Here is a 14,571-nt window from a genome sequence, read left to right as displayed (position 1 = left end):
TCTGTCAAGATGCAAATTTTACTTTCCCTATTAGATTTATTCTGTGCATTAAACAGCACTAACCAAGGATTTTGTGGGGATTTTTGGCTTTGTTTTTAGTGCAGAAGGACTTCTGAGGTATCAGTATGTATGAATAAAAATATTTGCATTCAATATGGATTTTAAACATTGCTCTCCTCCTTTTTAGTATATTACTAGCATTTTTTTTCCTTTTCTTTTCCTTTTCTTGGAAGATTATCTGGGTCTGCCACTTGCTTCCTCAGCACAATTGAACACATAATTACTATGTAAATGTGAGTTTCCACATGCTTCCAGAGGAACATAGACCATTTGGTATCAGAGATTTTTGAGGCACTAATCATTTAGAATATGGTACATTTAACTTAATCTGTAAAATGAAGATAATTCTTATCTGCCTTGCAGGGTTAGTATAAGGATTAATTACTTAATTTTGGTTAAGCAATTTGAACATTAAAAGCATTACATAAATGAAGGTAAGTCCTAATATTATAAAAACAGAAATTACTGAGCTATTCTGCAGAAAAGCACAGATATTTTTCTGTTTATTATTATATTATTATTATCATCATGTTTATTAGATCATTATCTAATGATTTCTAGATGTTAAAATGTTAAGACAAGATTTTTTTAAGACCTGATACTCACATATGAGTTTTCCTTCCTTCACAAAAAAAATTTAATTCAGAATATCATTACTATTAAACCCAATAATTCCTTAATACATGACATTGACCTATTTCATAAAGTATTGTGGTATGGCTCACATCACTGAAATTAGTTTTGGTTGGGAGAATATTGAGAAGAAATGGCAAGTCCATTTTAAGAATTATTGGCTTAAAATAAAATTGAGATACATATAGATACAGATATGCATGTGAAATTAGGTCTTGAGATCAATGAAGAAAAAACACAGTCCATTTCAGTTAAGGACTTAAAGATGACCTACACATACCCATGTAGATTCCTGGTTATATGAAAGAATACTCAAGAAATAATTATTGATGAAAACCTAACATTTTTTAAGAAGACAGAGAAATACAAATATAAAACTGGTCCTTGTGATTGTTTCAATTCACTTCATTTTCTACAACATAAAGTATAAATTCATCACCATAGAATTAAAGTCTTTACCATTTGTCTATTACCTAACTCTCAAACCTTAGTCATTCTTTCCTTCAACCAATAATTTTTGGGTGTTTTCTTTTGCTTTGTCTTTTTTTAATTTTTGCAAAAGGATGCATGTGTTCACTAAAGAGAGACAAAGTGAGAGAGAAAGTGAGAAAGAATCCCCCATGAGGAATGATCCTACTACAATCTCGTCTCCATTTCTTCCTCCTTTTGGAATTTTGGGCACTCATGCACATGTGCCCAGTGTATTTCTCAAGCCACTATGTCCAGAACTCAAACCACACATTTGGTCCTGTGGGATCCAGCTGCTTTAACCACCACAGCACAGAATGGCTCCAACAAATAGCTTCTAAACAATTATTCCTGAGTATCTGCTATGTGTCAGGTCTTTTATGTGATAAGAATACAATAGAGAGAAAGACAGAGAGAGAATTCCTAACAGCATAGAGTTTAGACTCAGATATTTAATTACACCAATGGCTAATGATGTGTACTATATAGTTGAATCAGGCATTACAAAGGTTATTACAAGATGCAATAAGGGCATATAACAAAGAACCTAATCTGAGAGGTAGAAAAATTGCCCCTAACAAAATGCTATTGATGCTAAGATGTGAAAAACAAGAAATTATGAAGGTGAATTTGCAAAGGAATGAAGAGGGACAAGGGAAGCATGCATGCAGGCTCTGAGAGGAAATGTGCCTTGCACATTAGAGCAAAACAAGGGAAAAAGGAAGTCATCATTCAGGAAGTGGCTGGAAATGAGGCTACAGAAGTAGATGGGGGAATATATTGGATAAGTTTTGTCAACCAGTTTAGGATTGTACCTTAAAAGCAGTGAAAAATCTTTGATTTGAAGCAGTAGTGTGAAATTTTCACAAATGTGCTTAAAGAAATTTCTTTATTCTGAGCCAACCATGATGGCATAGTAGTAACACAACACTGCAATACTGAGGCCTCTGAGGAAGGACTAGAGTGAGTACAGTCACAGCATAAAGACCCTGTTGGAGGTCACTTCTCATGGAGAAAATAAATCTCTCTCTCCCTCTTTCTCATGCACACATACACAAGCATTCTACCGTGAATAAATAAAAAATATTAATCCTTAAAGAATTTCAAAAGCCAAATGAAAATTAAGAAAAAATGTTTTTAACTCATACCAGAAAAGTAGTTAATTCCCACAATACATAAAGAACTTCTAGGGTCCAGCAGGTGGCATGGTGGTTGAGGCACTGGACTCCCACATGGTTGACCTTGGCTTGAATCCTGGACCTGGCAACTTACTTTCTCACTTTCCCTCTTTCTCTTGTCTTTCTCTGGTCAAATTTAAAAAAAAAAAAAAAATTATGATGATGATGAATAAAATTAAATAAAAATTCTTTAAAAAAAAAAACTTTGAGATTCTAGGTTTGAGAGCCCTGGGATGGTCCAAAGTGACAGAAGCAGGAAGGCATGGGGGAGGTTCTGTCCCCACTGCAAAGACCGAGCCTCTGCCCTCAGGACAGTGGTGGGTCCCTACCTGGTTACTTTCCTCTCTTTGCGTGGGGTAGTCCTCAATCTGTGATGGCTGTGGGCACACTAAAGGAGCCAGGTTATTTGTATAGAGTGGAAGATAAAGAGACACCTTCTGAGCAAAGCATTTCTGTAGGAGTGTCAAATGTTAGTACTTCCAAGGCAGGTTTATCTACCCAGTCACTCACCTTTGTGACACATGTGGCCCTGTCTTGAAAGATATTTTGCCCCTTTCCTGAACCCCAGAGACCACACCATGGATTGAAACCTTACATATGTAGTACATGTGGGAGACAATTCTGGTTCAATGCAAACTTTTATCAGCACCAAAAGTATTACAGTACTGTAGAGAAATTCTTAAGGGACAAAGGCAAGGCCTCATTTGTGAAGGACTGCAGGGCTTGTGAAGAATCTCATCTGTCAGAGAAATTCTTTACATGTGAAGAAGAGAAGAAAAACTTCCAGGCCAATTTGGGCAGTCACTAGCAGAAGGCCATCCATTGCAAGAGGAAGACGCCAGGGAGCACTGAGAGTGGGAAGGCCTTTCACGTGGGACAAAGGCATTACAGGTGTGCAGTGAATGTGGTAAAGCATGTTCTCCATTTTCAGAGGAGAAAAACCTTATGAGTGCAGTGAATGTGGGAAAGCCTTCAGCTGCAAAGCCACACTTGTTCAGCATCAAAGAATCCATAATGGAGAAAGAACTTGTGAGTGTAGTGAAAATGGAAAAACCTTTAGCTGAAAAGACAATCATACTCAGCACAAGAGAATCCACAGTGATGAAATGCCTAAGTGCAGTGAATGTAGGAAATACCTTAACCATCACTCCAATCTAATTGTACACCAGAGAGTTCACAATGGAGCAAGGCCTTATAAATGCAACAATTGTGGGAAAATCTTCAGACATAAATCCACGTTCATTCAGCATGAGAGTATTCGCACTGGAGAAAATCATTATGATTGCGGTGGTTGTGGGAAATCCTTTGTTCACAAATATACTCTCACTAAACATCAGAGAACACACACTGAGGCAAAGTTTTCTTGTGTGCATTGAACACAATTTCCCATTGCATGGGAAATTCTTTAGTAGAAGCTCTGACTTTATTACACACCAGAGGGTTCACAGTAGTGACAGGCCTTTTGTGTGCACCAAATGTAGAAAATACTTTATTAGAACCTCCCATCTTGTTTGACACCAAAGAGTTCACACAGGAGAAAAGCCATATGAGTTCAGCAAAAGTGGAAAAGCCTACAGCTTAAGCTCCCACTTCATCTGGCACCAGAAAATTCCCACTGCAGACAGGCTTTGGGAGTGCTTTCTAAAAAAAAAAAAAAATTTTTTTTTTAATTTGTTATTGAAGGTATGTACACTTGCTGGAGAGAGAGAGGTGGAGTTGGAATTGAAAAAGCATCCCCCTATGGGATACACTGCAATCCCTTTTCCATTTCTCCCTCCCTTTGGGATTTTGGGCATGCATGAACATGCACCCCATGTGTTTCTCAAGCTGCCTAGCCCAAACTGTATAATCAGCCATGTAGGACCTAGCTGCTGTAACCACCAGGCCATGACTTGGCCTAGGAGTGCTTTCAATATAACAAGATCCATTAGTTAGATGTGAAACTTAATATATATGGACAATCACATTGGAGAAATACTATATGAGTGCCAGGTATACAGGAAGTTTCCAGGGGCTGTGTTGTACTTTCCTACCTGTTCAGATTCCTTACCAGAGTTATGTTAACTGGCAATGTCTATGGCTGAAACCATCTTAACTCTACCAGCTTAGTCAACCCAATATCCTGAGGGAAGGCAGGACTTTGTATTATCTCTCCAATTTCTGGAGGGAATCATGAGACACTTTTATTCATTAGTGGTCCTCATTCCCTCCTCTCTGACTGGTATAGGTGTTCATATGACCTATCGTTAGCCAAAAGGACCTGAGCTGTGTATACTGGTGGCTTTTAGAAAAGGCTTATTTTCTTCATGGACATTTTTGGTATCACATGATACTTGTGATGGATTTTTCCAGCCTCCCAAGTTCTCCTACCTGGGAACATATTTGCATCATATTACTATGATTTATGATAATAAAGACTTTGTAGTTTAATACACCTGAAAACAAACAAAAAAAAAGAACTTCAGGACCAGCAGATGGCATAACATTTACATTGCCAGACTCACACGTGGCCAATCACAGTTCAAGTCCCAGACCCACTGGCTTGAAGCTCATACTTGGCATGTGTGTATGTGTGCCTAAATTCCAGAGAAGATAATGGAGGAGAAGGGATTGCAGCATGGGAGGGTGATTTCTTGCTTACTGTCTGTCTCTCCGGAGAGCTAATGCACCCTATAGCAAAAATCTCTCTTAAAAAAAAAAATCAAAAAACTTCTACAACCTAGTAAGAAAGATAACATATAGTTAATTCTAAAAGGAAAATATAAACATTATAAACATATAAAAACATATTCATAGTGAGAGCATTTAAAATTAAATTAAATTGAGATTATTTTTACCTAAAATATTGACAACAATAGAGGCTCAACTGGATGCTAGTTTGGGAGTTTAGAAAAATGTCACCTAACAAAATAGTTAAATAAACTTTCTACCTAATATTTTATATTCTTCTTATGGAAATTCACATTGTACTCTCCCATAAAAAACATTTTAAAAATTCTACAGCAGGCCTGATTCCATCATCTAGCTGTTAAGGAAGCCAGATCCCACACAAACCATAGTTTGAATCCCAGCCCCAGTGGCTTGAAAAACACACTGGGTGTGTGTGTGTGCATGCCCCAAATCCTGACAGGATGAAGAAAGAGAAGGGAAGGGATCGTAATGTGCCCACACTGTGTTGGGGAGTTCTTTCTCTTTATTGTTGTTTCCACCCTCTTAATAGTATCACAACCAATTTAGACACATGAATTTTGGAAGGACACATTCAAACTGTAGTAGACAGCAAAAAACTTAGCACTCCTAGGAGGGAAATAAATGTATTGACAACAAAGATGATACTTAAATGGAGATCATGAATGGATGAGCGGAAGGCTTAAGTAAGCTTTCACAAAGGAAAGTTATGATTTTTTGCCTAATTTCCACTGAAGCAAATTCTCAGACCCAGAACTTACATACTAAAGGAGGTGGGTCCACATGAGGAAAGTTTGTAAAATACCATAGCAAGTGTATAAAGTAGTAATTTCCCAGTCATTTCCCCAGGGACTATAGCAACTCACTCAGTTAACAATATCTTAGAAAAACAAACGAACAAACAAACAAACAAACAAAAACACAGACCTTTAGAAGACTTTATAACATAGCAAATGTAGGTCTCTAGTAGAAAAGGACACCAAGAAGAAATTTGGGCAAGCCCTAGTTGGGGAATTGCAGCACAGAGGTTAAGCTTCTAGAGTAAGGACATGGTAACGGCAGCAGAGAGACTAGTGTAGCTATTATCACTACAAGCTGTTGAACATGTCAACAGTGGAGACATAATACTATGCCTCCCATACAGAATCATCCCTTAAGGAGATCAACAAACCTATCAATCTGAAATTGATTGCATTAGACGCCATATACCCTTGAAAGAGGAATAATTTAGTCTGATCAGAATTGGTAAATACTCTTGCTATGGAGTTGAGATCCTTCATAACATTCCCTCAGGTCAAGTGGCATAATTTTTAATAATTATTTTATTTATTTATTTATTTATTTATTTATTTATTTATTTAAATTTGACCAGAGAGGGACAGAGTGAGAAAGAGAGAAAGTGAGAAGGCAAGTCCCCAGATATGGGACTTGAACCGCGGTTGGCCATGTGGGAATTCAGCGCCCTTAACCACCATGTCACCTGCTGGCCCCAAGTGACAAATTTTTTGACACGAAAGTACAGTGGTGAGCCCATGATGGTGAAATCCACTGGTCTAACACAGACCTTACTATCCAAAGCTGGTGATCTAATAGAGCAATGGAATAGCTTCTGCTTCTTGAAGACACAGCTAAAGACCAGTTTAGAGACGTCACCCTATGAGGATAGAGATGGAGCAAGGCCTTATAAATGCAACAATTGTGGGAAAATCTTCAGACATAAATCCACGTTCATTCAGCATGAGAGTATTCGCACTGGAGAAAATCATTATGATTGCGGTGGTTGTGGGAAATCCTTTGTTCACAAATATACTCTCACTAAACATCAGAGAACACACACTGAGGCAAAGTTTTCTTGTGTGCATTGAACACAATTTCCCATTGCATGGGAAATTCTTTAGTAGAAGCTCTGACTTTATTACACACCAGAGGGTTCACAGTAGTGACAGGCCTTTTGTGTGCACCAAATGTAGAAAATACTTTATTAGAACCTCCCATCTTGTTTGACACCAAAGAGTTCACACAGGAGAAAAGCCATATGAGTTCAGCAAAAGTGGAAAAGCCTACAGCTTAAGCTCCCACTTCATCTGGCACCAGAAAATTCCCACTGCAGACAGGCTTTGGGAGTGCTTTCTAAAAAAAAAAAAAAATTTTTTTTTTAATTTGTTATTGAAGGTATGTACACTTGCTGGAGAGAGAGAGGTGGAGTTGGAATTGAAAAAGCATCCCCCTATGGGATACACTGCAATCCCTTTTCCATTTCTCCCTCCCTTTGGGATTTTGGGCATGCATGAACATGCACCCCATGTGTTTCTCAAGCTGCCTAGCCCAAACTGTATAATCAGCCATGTAGGACCTAGCTGCTGTAACCACCAGGCCATGACTTGGCCTAGGAGTGCTTTCAATATAACAAGATCCATTAGTTAGATGTGAAACTTAATATATATGGACAATCACATTGGAGAAATACTATATGAGTGCCAGGTATACAGGAAGTTTCCAGGGGCTGTGTTGTACTTTCCTACCTGTTCAGATTCCTTACCAGAGTTATGTTAACTGGCAATGTCTATGGCTGAAACCATCTTAACTCTACCAGCTTAGTCAACCCAATATCCTGAGGGAAGGCAGGACTTTGTATTATCTCTCCAATTTCTGGAGGGAATCATGAGACACTTTTATTCATTAGTGGTCCTCATTCCCTCCTCTCTGACTGGTATAGGTGTTCATATGACCTATCGTTAGCCAAAAGGACCTGAGCTGTGTATACTGGTGGCTTTTAGAAAAGGCTTATTTTCTTCATGGACATTTTTGGTATCACATGATACTTGTGATGGATTTTTCCAGCCTCCCAAGTTCTCCTACCTGGGAACATATTTGCATCATATTACTATGATTTATGATAATAAAGACTTTGTAGTTTAATACACCTGAAAACAAACAAAAAAAAAGAACTTCAGGACCAGCAGATGGCATAACATTTACATTGCCAGACTCACACGTGGCCAATCACAGTTCAAGTCCCAGACCCACTGGCTTGAAGCTCATACTTGGCATGTGTGTATGTGTGCCTAAATTCCAGAGAAGATAATGGAGGAGAAGGGATTGCAGCATGGGAGGGTGATTTCTTGCTTACTGTCTGTCTCTCCGGAGAGCTAATGCACCCTATAGCAAAAATCTCTCTTAAAAAAAAAAATCAAAAAACTTCTACAACCTAGTAAGAAAGATAACATATAGTTAATTCTAAAAGGAAAATATAAACATTATAAACATATAAAAACATATTCATAGTGAGAGCATTTAAAATTAAATTAAATTGAGATTATTTTTACCTAAAATATTGACAACAATAGAGGCTCAACTGGATGCTAGTTTGGGAGTTTAGAAAAATGTCACCTAACAAAATAGTTAAATAAACTTTCTACCTAATATTTTATATTCTTCTTATGGAAATTCACATTGTACTCTCCCATAAAAAACATTTTAAAAATTCTACAGCAGGCCTGATTCCATCATCTAGCTGTTAAGGAAGCCAGATCCCACACAAACCATAGTTTGAATCCCAGCCCCAGTGGCTTGAAAAACACACTGGGTGTGTGTGTGTGCATGCCCCAAATCCTGACAGGATGAAGAAAGAGAAGGAAAGGGATCGTAATGTGCCCACACTGTGTTGGGGAGTTCTTTCTCTTTATTGTTGTTTCCACCCTCTTAATAGTATCACAACCAATTTAGACACATGAATTTTGGAAGGACACATTCAAACTGTAGTAGACAGCAAAAAACTTAGCACTCCTAGGAGGGAAATAAATGTATTGACAACAAAGATGATACTTAAATGGAGATCATGAATGGATGAGCGGAAGGCTTAAGTAAGCTTTCACAAAGGAAAGTTATGATTTTTTGCCTAATTTCCACTGAAGCAAATTCTCAGACCCAGAACTTACATACTAAAGGAGGTGGGTCCACATGAGGAAAGTTTGTAAAATACCATAGCAAGTGTATAAAGTAGTAATTTCCCAGTCATTTCCCCAGGGACTATAGCAACTCACTCAGTTAACAATATCTTAGAAAAACAAACGAACAAACAAACAAACAAACAAAAACACAGACCTTTAGAAGACTTTATAACATAGCAAATGTAGGTCTCTAGTAGAAAAGGACACCAAGAAGAAATTTGGGCAAGCCCTAGTTGGGGAATTGCAGCACAGAGGTTAAGCTTCTAGAGTAAGGACATGGTAACGGCAGCAGAGAGACTAGTGTAGCTATTATCACTACAAGCTGTTGAACATGTCAACAGTGGAGACATAATACTATGCCTCCCATACAGAATCATCCCTTAAGGAGATCAACAAACCTATCAATCTGAAATTGATTGCATTAGACGCCATATACCCTTGAAAGAGGAATAATTTAGTCTGATCAGAATTGGTAAATACTCTTGCTATGGAGTTGAGATCCTTCATAACATTCCCTCAGTTCAAGTGGCATAATTTTTAATAATTATTTTATTTATTTATTTATTTATTTATTTATTTATTTATTTAAATTTGACCAGAGAGGGACAGAGTGAGAAAGAGAGAAAGTGAGAAGGCAAGTCCCCAGATATGGGACTTGAACCGCGGTTGGCCATGTGGGAATTCAGCGCCCTTAACCACCATGTCACCTGCTGGCCCCAAGTGACAAATTTTTTGACACGAAAGTACAGTGGTGAGCCCATGATGGTGAAATCCACTGGTCTAACACAGACCTTACTATCCAAAGCTGGTGATCTAATAGAGCAATGGAATAGCTTCTGCTTCTTGAAGACACAGCTAAAGACCAGTTTAGAGACGTCACCCTATGAGGATAGAGCAGTATCCTTCAAGACGTGGTATACTCATTACACAGGTCTTGATTTTGTACTGTTTCTGTAGAATATTTGGGAACAAAGGGGTAGATGTCTGAGGAGTTTCTCACCACCATTCCAGTCCCCATTGGAGGAATATGTGTTTCCTACCCCTGAATCATTAAGCTCTGTGGGTCTGATTCTCAGTAAAGATTTGGTTCCATCAGGTGACACATTAATGGCCCCATGAACTTAAAGCCATGATTGCTACCTGGTCACTTTGTATTCCTTGTGCCAGCAGATCAGCAAATAAAGGGAAGTTAATATACTGGTAGGGATAATTAACCACAGTCATCAAGAGAATAAAGAGCTATCACTGCACAGTGAGGGCACAAAGAAATATGGTTGATACTCAGATGATCTGAAAGGATATGGGGGGACCCTTGTTTTTGCCCATATATTGTTACAGCACACTTTTTACACCAACTATCTGGAGATTTTTTTTCCTCACACACCAAACAAAAAATCAGTTTTATAGTGGATACTGGATGGGTGTCATCTAATGCAATTAAATTCTGTTAGGCACCCCCAGAAGCTTCAGCTGGAATTAACCTGTTGTAAATAAGTGCCTTATACCAGGATACAAAGTGTTAGATTCCATTCCTGAAGGTAGGATCAATTTTTTTATGCAATTAATGTAGCCTGAAATGAGACTTCAGCTGAGACATATTCTTGCTCAACTCTTTTTTTCTCTCTCTTATCCTGATTCATCCTTTCTTATGAGAGGGCTTCCACCATAAATCACTTGCATAAGGATCCCCATTCTCTGACTGCTTCTAGGAAAACCTAACCAAGTCATAATGCTTTAGTTCCTTTACCCATGCCTACTAGTAGCCTCTTGTTAAAATTGAGGATTAATAAGACATATTTTGAACATAATCTTTAAAATTCAGTATTTTGAAACTTTGAAAGTTGTTTGTAAACTATCAAGAATTATGGAGTATGAGCTAAAATTCTTTGCTATGTAAAGTAAATGTTTGTGGAAAAATGTAAAATAAAAACAAGTTGTAATGGAAAAAAAATTTTTTTTAAAAAATTGAGGATTAAGGGACCAGCAGTTAGCATAATGGCTATGTCGCTGGACTCTCATGTAGTCGACTGCGGTTCGTGTCCCAGACCCGGTGGCTTAAAATTCACACCAGGCGCATGTGCGTGCATGCCCAAGATCCCAAGAGGAGAATGGAGGAGAAGGGATTGCGGCGTGGCCATCCCCCCTGGAAGGTGATTTCTCGCTTTCTATCTCTCTGTCTCTCTCTGTTTGTCTGGCAAGTGCACGCGCCCTATAGCAAAAACCTCTCAAAAAAAAAAATTGAGGATTAAATGTTACAAAATGCTTAGAACACGCCCGACATAGTAAGTGCTCAAGTGTCAGATATTAATGATATCCTCCACAAACTCTATAAAAACAAAAGTCTGCAGTTGCAAAACTTAGTTTGGTTCAATATGACATAGTAGAATCATGATTCCCTATTAGGCTCAAAGAAAAAATAATTATTTCATTGGGTTTTCATAGAGAGGGTTAAAAAAAATGATGAGATGGATGAATGGTGAGAATAAACTCCAACACTTCATGGAAGGAATAGCATGAATACAGGGATAGGAGGAATTATTTTCACTATCTTTGCAAATAGTCATCCACCCTAAGTTTTATGCAGCTACTTTATGTATATTTACCATGTTACTTTATTTTAATAGCAATGATGTATGGTAAGGATTTTAATTTTCACTTCACAAATTCAAAAACTCTGAATCAGCTTTGGGTTCTCGTTTTGTTTCTGAATTATTTTATTACAATATCCTCTAGCCTACCAATGTGTTTCAATCAAACTGACCAAACACTTTTTATATTAATCACTTTAAAAGTAAAAAGTGACTAGTAAATGAAGTTTTGTGAACAAAGAAAGACATAACACCAATTACATATCATTTCATTTTCCCATCTGTGGTCCAGGGTCAAAATATTCTCACAGTCTGAGGATTTTATCAGGATGAATGACTGATGGGATTGAGGTATTGATAATTGCTAGACCATGACAGAGCTGGACTGGGCCCAGTGCCAAGGTTCCAGTTCAAGGGAGCATCTAAAGAGGAAGATTGATCCTTGATGTCATTTAAATTAGTGTTCTTCAGTTGAAGTTCATGACAAATTAATGAGCAATGAAATCAGTTTAGGGAGCTATCACCCACATTTCTTAAGTAAAATACAACAAATTATGATAGAATAGAAACCATCTGTATCACATAAAGTAGAAGTGTTTTTCCATGAAATGTTTATTTCAATTATATATGTATGCATGCTTGTGTGTAAACTGAGTCATGATGTATAATATATTGCTGACAATGAGTTTTAGTCAATAAACTTTAAAGTCATCAATCTAGGGCCAACCCTATTCGTCGGCAATTAAGAGATCTGATTCCCCATGACAACCGCAGTTTGGATCCTGGCACTGAAAGCTTGAAAAGCACACCAGGCTCATATGTGTTTATGTCCAAAATCCTGACAAGATGGAGAAATGTGGAGACAGGACTGTCAGTGTGACCACACTCCACGGAAGAATGCTTTCTCTCTCACACACACTCTGTAGTAATAAAGAATTATTTTTAGAAATCACCAACTTAGGGTCAGCCAGTACCAGGTGGTTAAAGCGGCTGGATCCCATGTAGTCAGCTGCACAGTTTGAGTAACTGCACACTGGGCACATGTGCGTACATGTCCAAAATCCCAGAGGATAATGAAAGAGAAGGGATTGCAGTGTGGCCATCTCTACTGGGGGGTGCTTCTTCACTTTCCCTCTGTTTCTCTTTCTCTCTGTTTCTTCCTAGTCAGCGCACATGCCCTGTAATAAATTTTTTTAAGAGAGAGAGATTTTTGCTATAGGGTGCATGTGCTCACCAGAGAGACAGAGAGAGAGAGACAGAAAGTGAGAAGTCACTCCCTAGGGGGTGATGGCTATACCACAATCCCTTCTCTTCCACTCTCCTCTCAGGATTTTGGGCGTATACACACCCATTCCCGGTATGAATTTTAAGACACCAAGTCCAGGACTCAAACCATATTGACTACACGGAAGTCCAGCGATGTAACCATTACACCACCTGCTGGTCCCCTATAACAAATTTTTAAAAACAACAACAGGGGCCAGCAGGTGGCATGGCAGGTAGGCTGCTGGACTCTCACATGGCTGACTGTGGTTCAGTCCCAAATCTGGAGACTTGCTTTCTCTGTATCTCTCTCTCTCTCTCTCTCTCTCTCTCTCTCTCTCTGTTGTCAAATTGAAAAATGATAATAATAATAAATAAAATTAAATAAATTATTTTTTTTATTTGCTTTTAAGAGAGTTGTTTGCCATAGGGAGTGTAAACTTGCTGGAGAGACAGAGGGACAGAAAGCAAGAAATCACCTTCCAGGGGGAAGCCATGCTGCAATATCTTCTCTTCCATTCTCCTCTCAGGATTTTGGGCATGCACGCACACACATCTAGCATGAGTTTTAAGCCATGTGGTCTGGGACTCAAACTGCAGTCAACTATGTCAGAGTCCAACAATATAACCACTATGCCATCTGCTGGTCCCATGAATAATTTTTTTTTTTTTTTTGGAGAGGTTTTTGCTATAGGGCACATGTGCTCACCAGACAGAGAGAGACAGAGAGACAGAAAGTGAGAAATCACCCCCCAGGGGGATGGCCACACCACAATCCCTTCTCCTCCATTCTCCTCTCGGGACCTTGGGTACGCACGCACACACGCCCAGTGTGAGTTTTAAGCCACCGGGGGTCCAGGACTCAAACCGCAGTCAACTACATGGGAGTCCAGTGACATAGCCATTATGCCAACTGCTGGTCCCCCATGAACAGTTCTTAAAAAAAAAAAGAAAAAAAAAAAGAAAGAAATCACCAATCTAAATAGAAAAAAATGTAATGCCTTCAGAACACCCAGTGGCTAGTTCAGGGCTCACATAGTTAATTATGTCTTCCCACATAATTGACTAATTCCTGTCAACCCGAAAAGGCTAATTCTTCACTAGTCCCTTTGCTCCAGCTGTTACCTTAGCTATAGAGTCTCAGCGCTCACTGGATTACAACCTTTTACAACCCAATTTGTGGAGTGGGGTCCTGATAATTATTGGCTTAGTTAGTTAATAGTATTTATTTGCCCATAATCTTACTTACAGTGCTGAGTCTAATTCAACTAACAGTTGGAACAAAATCTTCTTAAAGCCAGGGCTAACTAGCCAGTGCAAAATTATCTAAGAATCATTACATAATCAGATCAGAGTCAATATCTAGCTTCCAACTGTGATTAGATTTATATCAACTATTTGCCTAAAAGAAATTAATCACAATATTTTGTTTAAAATTTCTGTGCTGAAGCTGAAATCAATATTCCTTTTTCTTTACCTTTCAAGATGAAATAACTTCATAGAAAATTTTAAAGAATGTTCTATTCAAGAAGAAAATCTGAAGAGCTCCTCACTTTTCTTTCATCTTAAGAGATTTTGATGTAGAAAAACACCCCTTCTTGGGCCAGCCAGTAGCGTAGAGGTTAAGAAGCCTAGCTCACACATAGATGACTGTGCAGTTTTAGTTCCAGACTCATTGGCTTGAAAAACATGGGTATGTGTGCATGCATGTCCAAAATCACAAAAGGAGGCATGGAGGGAAAG

At 38.4% G+C, this 14,571-nt stretch overlaps 1 pseudogene; it reads left to right on the top strand.

The window, feature by feature from the left end:
* Positions 1-2,601: 2,601 nt before the first annotated feature.
* LOC106734326 (zinc finger protein 134 pseudogene) overlaps positions 2,602-14,571 on the top strand; it is a 46,420-nt pseudogene continuing 34,450 nt past the window's right edge.

The sequence above is a fragment of the Tupaia chinensis genome, unplaced genomic scaffold (assembly GCF_000334495.1).
Source record: "Tupaia chinensis unplaced genomic scaffold, TupChi_1.0 Scaffold000094_1, whole genome shotgun sequence".
Taxonomy (NCBI): domain Eukaryota; kingdom Metazoa; phylum Chordata; class Mammalia; order Scandentia; family Tupaiidae; genus Tupaia; species Tupaia belangeri.
This window is presented reverse-complemented; position numbering and strand designations above follow the sequence as displayed.